We start from the raw sequence: 16976 nt of genomic DNA, 5'->3' as shown, positions 1-16976 counted from the left end.
TATGTTTTTTACACTCAGAACACGATGTTACGTGTACCTGCAACATATTTTATTACTCTGCCACACCTATATTGGCATACTGGTGTCAGTAGTATTCACTAAGTTGCATAGAAATGGAGGAGCAACTTTTAAGGGAGTATACAACCACGTATTTGGATATTTTCTACAAAAGTAGGGGTTTCAATTAGTGGTAGCTGTACACATGGGATTTATCAAATTAAGTTATGGAGTTTAAACAAAGTTACTGGTAAACAGAAGGGAAATGGATAGTAAATAAATTCTTCAATGCTGGGTAAATTTAATGAGATATTACAAAGACTTATAAGAGCTACTGTTCTTCCTTATAGCAGTGGTAAAAGAGTGAATTAGAACCTAATGAATCTATAAATGAATGTGATAGGGATAATATCCTCAATTTGTGTTACTTATTTGATTGTGGGTAAATAAATTATTTTATCGTAATGGATTGATAACAGCAGCCTGCAATGTCCTGAGAGTGTGCATCCATGTAATTAGGAATCCCAGATTTGTTTTTACAAACAACATTTGGTAGAGGTCTTATGTCGACGAGCACTTACTTGGTAGATAAAAAAGATACTGCATGTTGGCAGCCACTTTTGCGGCCATTTAGGCCAAACACATTGAGAGAAAATTGTCGTTCAATACGTAATTTACACATGGCTATTTGTAAAAGGGAAGTTGTTGCGATGGGCAACATTTCTGAAGGTTTATTAAAATGTTATAATATGACATGTGTCAAGGCACACTATTGGATGGGCAAATTAGATCTGGTTATAGAATGAATTTGCTGACCCTTTGAAGTTAATTCTTTGAAATTGATTGTTTTACTAGTATTTTGAGTTCACATTGGAAATAGTTTGGTAGAGCTTTGTTAAAACCTATGGTTGTGGTATTTTGGAACGAATTCACAGATCATAGGAAGTTGATAACAATAGAAACAAATATGGACCCCGGGAGATAGGGGCATCAGAATAAGGCAAATAATCAGATTTATGTTATATATTAAGGGATTTTCTTTAGTCACATTTTAAGAAGTTGTTAGTTTGGTATATAATGTTGAATGTCATTGACATAAATGAGGGCATAACAACTTGTTGTGAACTATGTCTGTTTTACACGATCGATGAACTCATATCACCACGAGTTACGCTGTTAAAGAAAAAAAAAAAAAAAAGCGGGGAGGACTATGCTAATAACACATTAGGCATAGTTTGCTTGTTTGCAAGAATTGTTGGGAATTAGATATTCCTGTTTGTGATTTAAATCATATATAATCATTATTAATGCATTTATTTTCTTTGAGTTGAGTTACAACACCTGCATGTGTTTAATTTTTGAATTATATGAACCTGAAAGCAATTGTGGATGCTATTCTTAGTTTTAGTAGTGTAAAACACATGTCTGATTTGAATATTATTCGTGTGAAGTTGTTATAAAAGATAGTGATTTCATGTTACAATGTACCCCATCTGATTCAATCTGTGTGGAGAGCAGATATAAATGTGGCTAAGTAAAGGAAAGACAAGACCACATCCCAAATGGAGTGATAACGACACCTGGGAAGAAGTTTGAAAAAGGAAAATTTGTGAAAATGAAGTTAATCTTGGCATACACCCTCTTTCTCAAAGAATGATGAAGAAATGCTCCTTTGGAAGATGGATGTTTACCTTCACCAAGGGAAAATTATGTGACCATTTGTCTGGGTCACACTGCAACATATGGAAAAGGGCGATCACTTACTTGTGTTCAAATACCTCGAACATTCATCACATCAGCAATTGCAGGACGACGATATTTTACCTGCAACGTTTACGGGATACGGTGACGTGTGTCATTACTTCACCAACTTCCGGGGAGCCAGCATGGAGCTGCAAGCGAACGACTGCTTTTTCCTTCACAACAGCTGTGCACGATTCTGCTGTGTGCTCCTGGTATGGACCATGGACAACTGAGTACCATGGTCCCAACATCATCATTGCGGATGCATCCGGCATCCCTGCTCCACATCTTGTTGACAAATCAACATCACATCAATACTTGCTCCATGCTCACGGTTAGTGAGGAGGCAAGTCGACTACAACTGGATGGAGGCCTTGTTCAAATCTACTATGGCTCACAGCAAGAGTGGCAAGGATGCTGCATGGAGAGCAGGGTCAGTCTTTGACTCTGCCCAGCTATCACAACAGCGGAAAATCCTATGCAAATAGTGAAGGTGTGATGAAGACAACAGGAGAAAATTGTTTTATGCTGAAATTCCAAACACAAGTGATCCGCCCCTTTTTTCAAACAAAGAAAGTCAATATCTGATTAAAGGCAAATATTTTGCCAAATGTTGCAGATGCTTTATTATTTTGATGAACTGAAATTATTGCGTTTTGGTGAAGGTGAAATGTTTTTGTGATCTTTATGCAAATGAGTTGAATTGAATTATCAACATAGAAAGAGTCAATGAACAAGGAAATGTATTGTGATCAAAATTCTTCCAGAATGACGGTGTATGCCTTAGGAAATTGAATTACCAGATTAGTGTTATGAATATTTAAATGTGGTAATGTTTAGATTAATGGTTAATATAAACATAAATGAAAAACTGGGGATTGTCAGGGAATAAATATTCATATTGACAGTATTGCTAGAATATATCTCAATGTGATCTTGTGTAAAGTGGAATATGTTTTACTTACAAATGAGCACAGAGCAATATAATTCAAGACAGAATGTGTACCGCTCTAGGACTGCCATAGGTGTCTATCAATAGTTAGCCTGTGTTCCATAGATGGAGCACAGGCTGCAAATTCCCCCTCAGCAGGTCAGAGCATTTGACCTCTTGAACAGAAATAAAGTGGTGCTCTCAGTCTCCCAAAATAGAGGGGTGGCCAAAAGAGCCAAATAAAGGCTTTTGGATGAAGGAGTCTGGGCCTTTAAAACCAAGAGAAAGTTGCATGGGAAAGGAGAGAACTGGGAGAGTGATGGAGAAGCAGTGGACTGGGAGAGTGGACGGGGAACAACTGAAGACTGGTCAGCAACTGAACGAGCTTCAAAAGACCTACAGACCGAGCTTCAACCAAGACCTACCAAACGAGCTTCAACAAAGACGAACAAAGACTCATTAAAGATCTCGGCTTAGTATACAACAATTCTCAAGTATACAACAAATTCTGAAAAGTGAATAAAACATTGATTTTGCTAAACCGAGTCTCTTGAAGTTTAGTAACATAACACCAGAAATTGTTAATAATTCTCCAAGAGTGGCAATGTACATGATGTGAGGAAAGATTCAGTCGGCTTGGGGATTGGTTTGGATCCGGGTGTTCGTGAAAGGCCGTTGGTGAAGTGTGTGACAGGTCAGGTGTGCGAAAAAAGAGGTGTGCGAGAATGTCCGACCATGGGGTGTGTGAGGAAAAAGTGCACGCCGAGGAGTGAGTGTGCCGTCAGGAGTGAGTTGGTCGAAGCGCGTGTGCGAGGGAGCACAGGGAAGCGCGGTGTGGTGAGTGTTACGGAGGAAGTAACGAAAAAGTGTGCGCAAGAGGATGCGCGAGAAAGGTGTGTAACGGACGGGTGCATGGGGAAAGCGCATGCTGTCAAGAGTAAGGGAGAATGCATGCCTGTGGTGAGTGTTACAGAGGGTGTAACGGGAAAATGTGCGGAAGAGTGTGCGCGAGAAAGGTGTGTAACGGACAGGTGCATGAGGAAAGAGTGCGCTGTCGAGATTAAGGGTGAGTGCGCGACCGAGAGTGGAGGTGAGAGTAGTGAGAGTGACAAGGAGCGTGAGTTGGTTATGACAGGTGAGCGAGGGTGTACACCTGGAATGGAAGGATGCACACCTGGAATGGTAGAGCGTGAGTGGGAATGCATGCTGGAATTGGTAGTGAGGCACGTGGTTGGGTGTGCGAGTGAGAGCACACCTGTGATTGTCACAGAGGAGGTGACCGAGGAAGGGGCGCGAGGAGGTGTGTTGGTGAGGTGTGCGAGCGACGAATGTGTGCCAAGGTGTTCGGTGGTCAGGTGTGTGACCAAGTCGGTGAGCGGAATGAGTGTACCGAGGTGTGTAAGAAAAGGTACGACGAGGAGCATGGAAACGGCTGCATGTATGAGCAAGAAAGGGGTAGCGTATGCTTGTAAGCATCCAGGTGAGGCGTCGACGGTAACCGGTTTAGCGGTTAGGGCGACTTATAGCCGAATCGGGCCCTCGGTGCGTGCCGGGCTTCGCGTGCCGCGAGAACCAGCGGGGATCCGAGACACGGCGGGTTCGAAAGGACCGCCGTACGCGATCCACGCTGTGCCTCGCTTGGAACGGCCGCGTCCGGGCTCCACTAGGCGGAGCGGGCAGCTGGATAGGAAGGGTCGTCATGGCGACCACGTTTTGTTGAGACGTGCCGGCAGGTCGAGATCGGGACATTGGATGGCTCCACGCCGAGGTGGTGCGTGGGATCTCGGCTCGGGTAAGCCCCCGCCCCTGCCCCGAATGCGGGACGCATCCAGCCGCCGGCACAAAAGAATCCGCGTTCATTGCTCGGCTGTACGAAGCCGGGCTGTAGACGTGAATTGGCGCACCGAGAGGATGTAATAAGTAGACGGATGATGATGGTAGTGATTTGATACGAAATTTATAATAGTGGGTAGAATTGGCAGTAAATGGAAATTTTGAATTTGAATTGGTTGGAATTTGGACGAGCAAAATTGATAGAGAGACCCCCGATGTGGTGGGATGGCAAATCCACCATCCCTCACAAGTGGGGCAAATGCGCAATAGCTTATGGGGTGTATGGCAGTGAAAACTAGCCCGGGTGGGTTAGGATATTGATAGGGATCTAGCGAAGATGACATTAGGTGACGTTAAGGTTAGTTAGTGACTGATACCTGTAGTGGGGACGCAGGTAGATTAGTGTGGATAATAATGACGTGGGAGCGCAATAGTTTAAAGGGACGACTGGGAAGCGCAAGTTTCAGAGGGGAGTAGTTAGCTGAGATGATGCCGTGTGTGTGAGGATTGAACAGGTGTGATTGAACAGGTGTGATTGCACAAGTGTGCAACTGAACAGGTGGATGGAGCAGTGTATGAGTGAGTGATAGGGATTGTGTATTGTGATGACCAAATGGTCCAGGAAGAAAGGAGGGTGCAGGTGGCACCAGGTGTGAGGGCACAGGTGTGCAACAGCAGGTATGGAGAATGGTAGTGTGGAATAAATGGAGTATTGGAATGGATGGTCGTGGAGTGAGTATGGTGGAAATTGTGGAATGGAGTGGATGGTGCGAAGGTGTGAATGGGGGAAGAGTGGACCCCCATCACGGATACCCGGGGCGGGTAGTGTAAGTGTTAGGTAGAGGGTATAGGTAAATTGTGGTTGGATATTGGCATCTGTGGTGCGGGTGAAAGAATGGTCTTTGGATGGGTGCATTAGTGTCGTGGAAATGGCGGGGCGTGTAGCCTGTTAGTGTGTGTAGTTGGTTGGGCGCTCCACCACTGTAAGGATGTCGGCCAGGTGAGGCCGCAGGTGGGCTCTGGGAGCCGGTAGTAGTTGTTGTGGATGGGGCCCGAGGATCCGGAGGACGGACCCGGGTAGCCCAGTGCCAGAGGGCACCGAGTGGGGTGACAGAGCCAGGAGGGGCCTGCCCCAGTTAGATAGGTTAGGGTGAGGAGCTAGGTAAGCTCGGGTGGCAACTACAGTGGTGGAGGTGTGCAGGTGGGTAGACCTGCTGGGAGAGCTACACGTCGCAGCCCAGAAATTGTGCGAGGGCACCGGGAGATGAATCGGGGGAGTGAGACCCCAAATTGAGAAGCACCACAGTTTGGTCAATGGGAATTGGTTTTTAGAACCCATAGTGTAAGTTGGCCAATGGATTGGCAGGGAAAGACCCCGGGTAGTGTAAAGTGTGTTAATGTCATTTAGAAAGTAGTTAGGATGAAGTCTCCTCGCACCATCTGCATCCACTCACCTGAGGTGACAGGTACTCCACACCATGCCATGTTTTGTTATTTTTACTGTGCAAATGTTTGGATGGTGAGACGCATCATGACGTGGGTGTGACATTGTGCGTAATTCCATCTCTCCCTCCTTATGAGGATTGATGATGAATTGGTGATGGCAAATTTTGAAGTCGAGGGATTGTGGAGACGAATTTGGTATAGGGGAAATATGGGGAAGACGTGACAGTAGTGACGAATTTGTAAATGTGTAGATTTTTGTACATATGGGGTAAGGGCAAGGGTAGGGTAGGTGACAGGGGGGTGACATACGGTAGGGACGAGCTTTCTCACTTCGCCCTCCGTACGCATTTCGCCTTGCATTGCCTTATTGATGTGTACCCTTGTGACCTTACCCCTCGCTCAATTGTCTTTCCCCTTTTGTCTCCCACATGACCTGTGCGCCATTGGGTGCCGAGGGGAGCGTGCGTGGGTCGGCCATTGTGCGCCCGAAATTCCCAGAACCAGCTGTCTGCATCGATGCACCACATTATGGACCACGTCTGTGGCCGAGCACCACCTATGGACCCCATGGGTTGGGGCATGGCCCCTCTGCTGGAACCGGCCATGAGGGCCCGAAATCTTGCTGGCGGACCTTGGCCACAGGGCACCGATGCCCCACAGGTGAACCACACTAGTCGGCCCTGTGGGCTATAAATAAAATCAAATAAAAAGGACACATTGGGTGCATTTTTCAGTTCAAATAGGCCGCCAGTAAGAAAATGAAGGAAAAGACAACAACTGGAAGAAATAATAATAACCAGCAGAGGGAGCCGAAGAGCAAGAGATCACCTGCAGGGTTTGGGTTTGTTGGTTTTATTTTATTGATGAACAGTGGTGACTGCACTGATTGGTGCTTGAGAATGTATTGGTGTGTTTTTGGGTGCTTTCATGGTGCGTCGATGCAGAGCAGACTGTCTCCCCCCCAGAAAGAACAATCACAGGTCCTGGGTTAGTCTTGTAAATAAAAGTAGCGTCAAGTGTAAATAATGCTTCCCACCGTCAGTGTGTAGTTTGAAGACCATTCCGCAATTCGGTTAACTGTGGGCGTAAGTCTGTTAGGCAGGGTGCAATGGAGCAGCGGGACACATTTATTTATGTTTTAAAACTGTCGCACTCAGGGTCAGGTTTAAAAGTAGAGGGAACTACACCTACGTGTCACACTAAAAAATAAAAGTTGTAGGCCCGGGACGTGCCTAAGAGGAGGAGGGTGCAGTGTTGCGGATATGAGGACTGTATATTTTTTGATTGTGTATTATTATTATTATTGTTTATTCTGCGCCCCCCTGCCTCCGGAGCTGTGTAAAGGTGAAAGGGCATCCCATAATTAGTCCACAAGCATACACGTCAGCCAAATAATAGAATACCTCTGTTTTTTTTTTTTTTTTTGTTTTTTTTTGTATACAAGATCGAGGCTCGTGAAAGAGCGAACATTAATCACACAGAAAGACAAACAGACACATAAAACAAATAACATCGGGAGCGGTAGACAAGATGGGGAGAGAGGGGGAAGGACACAAACACAACATTTGAGAGCAGGGACCGAGAGACATGGAGACATCGAGCGATCTGTGGGAGGGAGAGGGCTTTGGGGGGGAGGCATGTGAAGGGGGGAGGCATGTGAAGGGGGGGGGGGGGGGGGTGGGAGAGGTATAAACATATGGACACTGCCAGGATTTCCAGGAAAGAAGTTGGAATTTCAAACAAGGTGGATCTGGGGTGAATTAGTGGGGGTAGAAAAGATCAAGGTTATGGATGGGGGAAGATAAGAGATGGTGGTGAACAGCTGTTTTAAAGACCTGGAGGGAGGAGAGGGATTGAAGGGAGTGTGGGAGTTTGTTCCACAGGCGGGAGAAAAGAGGAATGAAAGAGTGAAGGTGAGCAGAGAGCCGAGATTTCGGCAGTTTAACCATCAGAGGGCTGCTGGCAGATCTTGTGCGACCTGTAGGACAGAGGTCCTGTTTGATAGTTATCTCTTATTATGTGTTTTTAGGGTAAGGCTGTGTCTCCCATTAATTGAAGTACTCCATTGCACCAGTGAAAGAGAATAGATCCCCTTTCATTCCCATCCCCAAAACCTCCATTTCCTATCACATCCCCTTTCGTCATTGCTGAGCCCTCGATTCCCAATCACCTCCCCTCCAAAAACCACCATTGACCATGTGCTCGAGTCGGGAAAAAAGGCGTGTCTCCACCTCGTCGAAGAGGGGCGTGCCCGCCCGTCGTCATCAAGGGCGGAGCCCGAGGGTCGCGCGACCAACCAGGGCCGAGGTGAGCACCCCGATGGGCGTGTCCAAAACGCCGGCGGCTAAATCGCTGGAGGCGCTATAAAAGGCGCAAACGGAAGTGAGTTGTGAGTTGGTCTGAGTCGGTTGCCAGAGGGAGTTGGTCGTCAAGAGAGAGTCGTGAAGAGTCAGTCAGTGGAGTCGGTGGTCAGTTGGTTGCGGTGAGGAGTCGGTGGTGAGGAGTGAGTGAACCAAGAAAGAGTTGAGGGTTTGGACCAACGAGTCAGACAAGTCCTGGGAACGCAGCGGACGGAGGCCGCAGCAGCAAGAACACCCAACAGCCAAAGGGGGCCTGAACGGCGGTTTGGAGCAGGGCCGAAAAGGAACGGCGGCTGCTAAACGCGCCGGTTGAGCTGCAGGACCCCCTTGGACCTTTCCTCTCCCTCCAGCCATCCACCTCCTGCCTTTCCACCCTTCTTGTATACGTGAGTTTGTTTTGTTTGTTCTGTCCCTGGGTATTTAATTAAGTCTGTAGGTAAGCTAGTATTTTCCCTGTGTCACCTGCGTCTTATGTGTTGTAAATAAACCTTGATTGCTCCTTTTTGCTTGTGTAAATAATAAATCAAATTACTCTTCTGTCCGTCTATTCGTTTTATTCCTTTTCCTCTTGCATTTCGTCGTTTCAGTCTTTTCCCAGATTGGGCAGCTGTGGTGCGATACGGCCAAAGTTCTGGGTGAATCGGGTGAGTCAGGGATCCTGTTAGGTCGCGGTTAAATACACCACCGCTCGGTCATCATAACATCTAAACCGCGATCTGTAACAATATGTTGATGGAGCTAGATTGCTAGATACTAAAATAACTACAATTATTTTTTGTATAGATAGTCGAAGCTCATGGAAGAGCTAGTACACTGAACGGATCAGGATGTAACAGCCAAAATCAGGATGTAAAATTGAGCAAAGCAGGATGCAAAAGGAACAGGAGAAACGCATGCAAAAGGAGCAATAATAGAGGGGGAAACACCAACAGCAGAGTTGAAGACCAAGTTAGAGGGAGATATGGACAAACAATGGGTGTGAGGGAAAATTGGGGGCAGGAGAGGATGCATGGGGTGGACAAGATGGAAACAGAAGGAAACCCCAATAAAGGAAAACTGGAAATTTGGAAGGAGGGATTGGGGTGGGTTAATGGGAATAGAAAACATCATGGTTTCAAATTTGGGACAATCTGAGATGGTGGTGCACAGCTGTCTTGAAGACCTGGAAGGAAGAATAAGAGAACAAGGAAGGATGCAAGACTATCAAAAGCATGAGATATATCCAGGGAGACAGCGCTGATCTTATTGAGAGTAATATTGAGGCCTCCATCCATTTTTGGGTGAGTAGAAGCAGCATGTCCAATGTGGAGGGACCTGGTCTGTATCCAAGTTGGTGATTGGAAATGAGGCTTTTGGAGAAAAGGAATGATTTCATATTAACTGTGATGGATTCCATGGCCTAGCAGATGATTGGAAGTAAGCCGATAGGTCTGTGGTTAAGGGGTTCAGTTTCTGCACCTTTTTACGTGGTGCAGCGATGTCGGCAGATTTACAAGCAGATGGAGGATGACCTAGCGCAAATGATCGGGCGAAAAGGGTAGAGAGAGGACGTGCAAGAGCAGCAGAGCAGGTTTTTAGAACACGTGAGCTGATGCCATCCGGGCCTGTAGTAGAGTCAGAGTCGAGGGTTGAAATAACCGTCTCCACCTTCATAGGTGCAATAGACACAGAGTCCTGGAGCAGTTGGGAACAACAGGGAAGGATGGGTACCGTGAATCAGTGGGTAGGGGCGCAAGATTTGGAAGCAAACACAGAATTGAGGCATTCGGCCTCCTCGGAGCGGAGTCGGCTGTGGTGACAATTGAATTGAGGGAAGGGATCAAGAGGAGCATTGCATTGTTTTAAGATTACATTGTTTTATGATTACGTTGTTTTAATTGCAGATTACATTGTTTTAATTGCAGATTACATTGTTTTAATTGCAGATTACATTGTTTTAATTGCAGATTACATTGTTTTAATTGCAGATTACATTGTTTTAATTGCAGATTACATTGTTTTAATTGCAGATTACATTGTTTTAATTGCAGATTACATTGTTTTAATTGCAGATTACATTGTTTTAATTGCAGATTACATTGTTTCAATTGCAGATTACATTGTTTTAAGATTACATTGTTTTAATTGCAGATTACATTGTTTTAATTGCAGATTACATTGTTTTAATTGCAGATTACATTGTTTTAATTGCAGATTACATTGTTTTAAGATTACATTGTTTTAATTGCAGATTACATTGTTTTAATTGCAGATTACATTGTTTTAATTGCAGATTACATTGTTTTAAGATTACATTGTTTTAATTGCAGATTACATTGTTTTAATTGCAGATTACATTGTTTTAATTGCAGATTACATTGTTTTAAGATTACATTGTTTTAATTGCAGATTACATTGTTTTAATTGCAGATTACATTGTTTTAAGATTACATTGTTTTAATTGCAGATTACATTGTTTTAATTGCAGATTACATTGTTTTAAGATTACATTGTTTTAATTGCAGATTACATTGTTTTAATTGCAGATTACATTGTTTTAATTGCAGATTACATTGTTTTAATTGCAGATTACATTGTTTTAATTGCAGATTACATTGTTTTAATTGAATATTACATTGTTTTAATTGCAGATTACATTGTTTTAAGATTACATTGTTTTAATTGCAGATTACATTGTTTTAATTGCAGATTACATTGTTTTAATTGCAGATTACATTGTTTTAAGATTACATTGTTTTAATTGCAGATTACATTGTTTTAATTGCAGATTACATTGTTTTAAGATTACATTGTTTTAATTGCAGATTACATTGTTTTAATTGCAGATTACATTGTTTTAATTGCAGATTACATTGTTTTAATTGCAGATTACATTGTTTTAATTGCAGATTACATTGTTTTAATTGCAGATTACATTGTTTTAATTGCAGATTACATTGTTTTAATTGCAGATTACATTGTTTTAATTGCAGATTACATTGTTTTAAGATTACATTGTTTTAATTGCAGATTACATTGTTTTAATTGCAGATTACATTGTTTTAATTGCAGATTACATTGTTTTAAGATTACATTGTTTTAATTGCAGATTACATTGTTTTAATTGCAGATTACATTGTTTTAATTGCAGATTACATTGTTTTAAGATTACATTGTTTTAATTGCAGATTACATTGTTTTAATTGCAGATTACATTGTTTTAAGATTACATTGTTTTAATTGCAGATTACATTGTTTTAATTGCAGATTACATTGTTTCAAGATTACATTGTTTTAATTGCAGATTACATTGTTTTAATTGCAGATTACATTGTTTTAATTGCAGATTACATTGTTTTAATTGCAGATTACATTGTTTTAATTGCAGATTACATTGTTTTAATTGAATATTACATTGTTTTAATTGCAGATTACATTGTTTTAATTGCAGCTTACATTGTTTTAATTGCAGATTACATTGTTTTAATTGCAGATTACATTGTTTTAATTTCAAACAATGCAGAAGAGCTGAAAATCATAATGGCAAAGCTCAATTTGGAGATTAAATGTGACAAACACAAAATGAATGTACAAAGATGTGAAAAAGGAAGAGGTTCAAATCGTTCATTGAAAAGTTTAAGAAAGCAGAAATTACATTTACTTAGGACAATAATACAAATGGATTTCACTTGGAAGAAGTGAAGGGGTGTATTGGAGCAGGATGGGTAGCATTTGGAAAAAAAAAAATCATTAAATGCAGTTCCCTTCATGTGTCTGAGTTTACAATCAGCCAAGTTTGTTCTCCCATGGCATAATGAAGAAAAAGAAGCAAAATTAGATCACCAGGCAAAGGGACAAGGGAAGATGTTGTCTTGGCAGAACAAGAAGAGAGATGAATGGATGAGACAGAAAACAAAATTCCTTGACATTCCGCATGTCGATTCGATTTTGGGGAAGATCTGGATCCGGATCCGGCCTGTCGGTGGGTTTTATCGGAGCAGATCAAGCAAACGTGAATAGCACGAATGGGAAGGGGTTTCCAGTGCAGTCCAGTGGTGAATGGTGATGGCATCAGACATTGTTACTGCACCAACCGGTTACCTGCAAATCCCAATGAGAAGCATTAATACCTGTATTGGGGGCCACAGGGAAGCCCTGCCTTTTTTACTATGAAAAAAGGTAAAAAGTCAAACATTTGAACAGCCTTGGACGTGCACCTTGACCCCATGGTCAAGGCACAACATCAACAAGGCTGTCCCCATAACAATACACATGCGCCTCAACCCCGAGGGGGAAGCGCATGGTCATTCAAACGCATGCATCATGCCCCCCGAAGGGCCACAATGCATGGTCATACAGTTGGGACCACTCCTCTTAATAGGAGTGAGACCCCTTAATCCACCGGCAGGGAATTACTCCTGCCAGGTCCGATTTGCATGCAGTTTGAGAAGCATTAATACCTGTATTGGGGGCCACAGGGAAACCCTGCCTTTTTTACAAAGAAAAAAGGTAAAAATTCAAACATTTGAACAGCCTTGGACGTGCACCTTGACCCCATGGTCAAGGCACATCGTCAACAAGGCTGTCCCCATAACTATACACATGCGCCTCAACCCCGAGGGGGAAGCGCATGGTCATTCAAACGCATGTTTAGGGCCCACACGGAAGGCCTGCCTTTTTTACAAGAAAAAAGGTAAAAATTCAAACATTTGAACAGCCTTGGACGTGCACCTTGACCCCATGGTCAAGGCACATCGTCAACAAGGCTGTCCCCATTACAATACACATGCGCCTCAACCCCGAGGGGGAAACGCATGGTCATTCAAAACGCATGCATCATGCCCCCAGAGGGCCACAATGCATGGTCATACTGGTGGGACCACTCCTCTTAATAGGAGTGAGACCCCTTAATCCACTGGCAGGGAATTACTCCTGCCAGGTCCGATTTGCATGCAGTTTGAGAAGCATTAATACCGCCGGAGCCGGAGGGATGAGGGAGTTCAACTTCCCACCACGTTTGCGTACGCAATATATATACGTTCTTTCCGATACAGGATTAATTTTATTTTTTCTTGGTGTTTATCGTTTTACATTTTATTCGCATTTTACGCATCGTCTAACATCATATGTACTTATACTTTCCTTAGTTGCCTATAACCATTCAGTGCTTTAATTTTCGACGATCGATTGTGCCCTGAAATAACGGCTTCGCCGGTGTAGTGCGCAGCAGAGACAGAAATGTATTTACCACTACGCTCGCTTTCATTTCACCCATGGTATATTTATCTGTCGATTGATTTACATAGTTATGGGGTTTTTAAGGACCTGAATATGAACATTTATGTGAAATAACGAGAGCGGGACCAAAGGAGTTGTTTACGCAGGAAGTGACTTGACACGATCTGGTTCCCGGAAGTTTCTCCGGAACTTATTTCTGCACATCGTGGCCGGCTTGGCGAGGGGCTGTTGTTATTGTGGATTTCCAGGGCTAGGGTTGTTTAAGTTATCGGTTCCACAAGACCTCTTGTACAGGTACTATGTGGGGATATGTTTAATTGCTGTTTTGGTGGTTCTGGCTGTAGTTTCGATTTGGTTTACTTTATATTCCTGAACCATGATGCCTGATGCGATGGGCATGGGGATATTCCCCCTATGTGATACTGATTAAACCTATGGAATATATCCTAGACGGGACTGTCCCCCAGGTTAGTGGTCATGGCCTGGGGGACAGAACCTCCTACATTGTTGTTTCTGTTTAATTGTACTGTTGTTCGGGACAATGCACGACATGTGACGCATTATGTACGTCATTAAGCACCGTGACGTAAGACGGAGGATTGGCTGGGTTTCTCAGCTGTTATTGTTTCTCCTCTTGCACAACCATTGTAGTTCTGCCTGTGGTTTGTTTTATAAAAGTTTCCTGCAGTTACTCTGTTGGGTTAGAACTCCGAAAGGTAGGACTGTGAAAAGTTTATTTTTCCCTGAAAGTGTAATGAGTTTTTATGTAAATGAAATAAACTTTTCTTTGGAAGAGTTTCATTTCCTACCATTGAACATCCTGGTTGGGAATCTGATTAATTTACTTTCTAACTTGTCACTTTAAACTGCTATTCTCGTGTAGTCCTGGACAAAGAGAGATGCAGCCTGTCTGTCCTTGAGAGATGTGGCCTGTCCTTGAGATGAGGTCTTTAAGCCGGCTGTCTTGGCTACAGGCAGCAGTGGACACACAGGATCATTGGTATCTTTTCTGTATTTCTTTTGGTATTGAGGCCAGGAAGAGGCTGTTTTATGGTTTCACGTGATATGGTTGTGGATGTGGCTTGTCGGCTGAATCAATGTTGTTTGTACGCCCTTTGACCCTCATGGTTATTGGCGAGGCCCCAATATGGTAGCCATCATGTTTTATGTAGGCATTCCAATCTGATGGTGCCCTTCTCCCTTTTCTGCTGCAACTAAAGTAGGAATTTTGACCACTTTGATGACCCCTATCCCCCCCTCCCTGTTTTTTTAAATTTTTATTTTCTTCATCCCAACTTTTACGAGTAAATGCTGGTAGAGGAGATAGCCAGCCGGATGTTTCTTCGTTGGGGGCAAGACCATAGCACGCATCACCAATCTCCATGTTTCCCACCTAAAACAATGTTGAAAGATGGCAGAGTTCCACCAGGATTGACACAATATCAAATTTTGATTTATTAAAACTTCTTTTTTGATCCCCCCCCCCCCCCCCCAAGTCCCCACACCCTGGGTCATGAACTGGGATTCAAATCTCCAAAAATCGTTACATATTGGATGCGTTCCCAAATGCTGATTTTGTATCCAAAGTTAAATTTTAAAATGTGCCTGTAATTCCTTTTTTTGGTATTTGATCTTTCAACCCAGCATTTTGGTATTATCCGCCCTGGTGTTGGGCTAGCGGCTAGGGTGCCGGCTTAGGATCCAAGGATCCTGGGTTAGAATCCCGGTCGATCGCTGAATTAACGCCAGGGGGGTTGACTCAGCCTGTCATCCTTCCGAGGTCGGCTAATTGAGTACCAGTTCACTGGTAATTCCCTGTTTGTCGTTAAAGGCGGCAAAAAGGGTTGGCGTCAGGAAGGGCATCCGGCCGTAAAACATTGCTTCAAATAGGGGACCGAAAAACAACAACAACCACGGTTCCCGAAAAAGGCCAACCCCCGCTTTGCGGGGAAAAATGGCCTCTAAAGGTGGTTATTTTTTTTATATAACCCAGCAGATGTTGGGTTTCGAGCCCCAGCGGATGGGGCTAAAACTGCCATGTGGTGATTATGACTACTTAGTTTGGTGAATTTTTGCTTAACTGTTTAGGAGGAGATAGCGTGACAGACACACTGCAATATCCCCCCCCCCCACCCCCACCCCTGGCTTAAATTTTTCTTCCAAAAGCATGGGGATAACAAGGCCTGCAAATCATAAATTTTTTTCAACTTTGACCCAAATCCTGTTCCATCAGGAAATGAAAATGTCTTGATTCAAAAGCAAGCATATTACACCCTGAGCTCTCCTTTTGGTCATGTCTCCCTCCACCCAACCCGTACTAGCTTCCATGAATGTAATATGTAAACGGTTCTCCACCCTTCGAAGAGTAGTTCTACATTGCTAAATACATAGGTGTACTGTATGCGTTTGTGAGAGAGTGAGAGAGTGAGTGAGTGTGAAGTGACTGAATCAAGGAGTGACCCAAATAAATTTTGTGGTGGTGGTATATGTGGTTGTGGATTCAATAAAAATGGTGGAAGAAAATCTTGATCGAAGTATGCAAACCACTGTGGGAGGCAAGCAAGGAGAAGCTGATGTTCTGGGTGTTAACCCTTCCTGTTTTGCTCCGTTGAAGGGTTCATGTCTGAAATGCTGGCTTCTCCTTGCTTCTCATGGTGGTTATCAAACCTCTATCGATGTCATGTTAATGTTGTCCATTGTTCTTACATGTCCTCCGACGCAGTTCGACATGGGCCTTCACAGGCAAGACTCCTGTTGATGTTGTCCATCGTTGTCCTCACTCATTTGGCTTCATCTTGCAGATATTTACATTGCATTATACCGGTAAATTATGCCCTGCTAACTTTTAATGGTGAGGACGCCAGATCAAGTCCCATTACAGCAATTGCAACACAATCTGAAACCAACAAGTGCCATCTGCCACATGCACACATTTTCTTGGACCCCACCAATCACAATCAAGAGGCATCACCATTATCTTTCGTGGTCTGGAGTTTCATGAAGATGATTAATGACGTTTTCCGACCTGGACAAATATAGTCACAACGACTTGTGACTGCAGCTCCAGAGGGGCCTCTTGCAGTGTAAAGATGCCAAGATCAAAAGCTGTTACCAAGCAAATGAAAATCCAAGCTAACAACTAGTTTCACCCTTTTTGGGGCCTGTCAGGGCAACTCGTCGCTATTTCATTCGCTTAATGACCATGCAGCAATAGCTGTATTGAGACTCAATTTGCCATCCTCACCGATCACATTTCAAGGTGTATCATTAACCAGTATAAAGCCGTTATATATATATATATATATATATATATATATATATATACAGTATATATATATATATATATATATATATATATATATATATATATATATATATATATATATATATATATATATATATATATATATATATATATATATATATATATTGTCGCGTAACCGTGATTA

At 43.1% G+C, this 16976-nt stretch overlaps 1 protein-coding gene across 4 annotated transcripts in view; it reads left to right on the top strand.

The window, feature by feature from the left end:
• The first annotated feature begins 13663 nt into the window (after nucleotides 1–13663).
• AFTPH (aftiphilin) overlaps nucleotides 13664–16976 on the top strand; it is a 100646-nt gene continuing 97333 nt past the window's right edge. For 3 of the 4 annotated variants that reach the window (XM_078784250.1, XM_078784249.1, XM_068129364.2), the window contains exon 1: nucleotides 13694–13821. The gene's annotated coding sequence lies outside the window, so the exon portion shown is untranslated. Of the gene's footprint in view, nucleotides 13822–16976 lie in introns of all 4 variants that reach the window. The other variant, XM_068129363.2, reaches the window with a different exon arrangement.

Source organism: Myxine glutinosa, chromosome 9 (assembly GCF_964187855.1).
Source record: "Myxine glutinosa chromosome 9, kmMyxGlut1.1, whole genome shotgun sequence".
Taxonomy (NCBI): domain Eukaryota; kingdom Metazoa; phylum Chordata; class Myxini; order Myxiniformes; family Myxinidae; genus Myxine; species Myxine glutinosa.
Note: the sequence above shows the minus strand (reverse complement) of the source record. Positions and strands in the feature narration are given on the sequence as shown.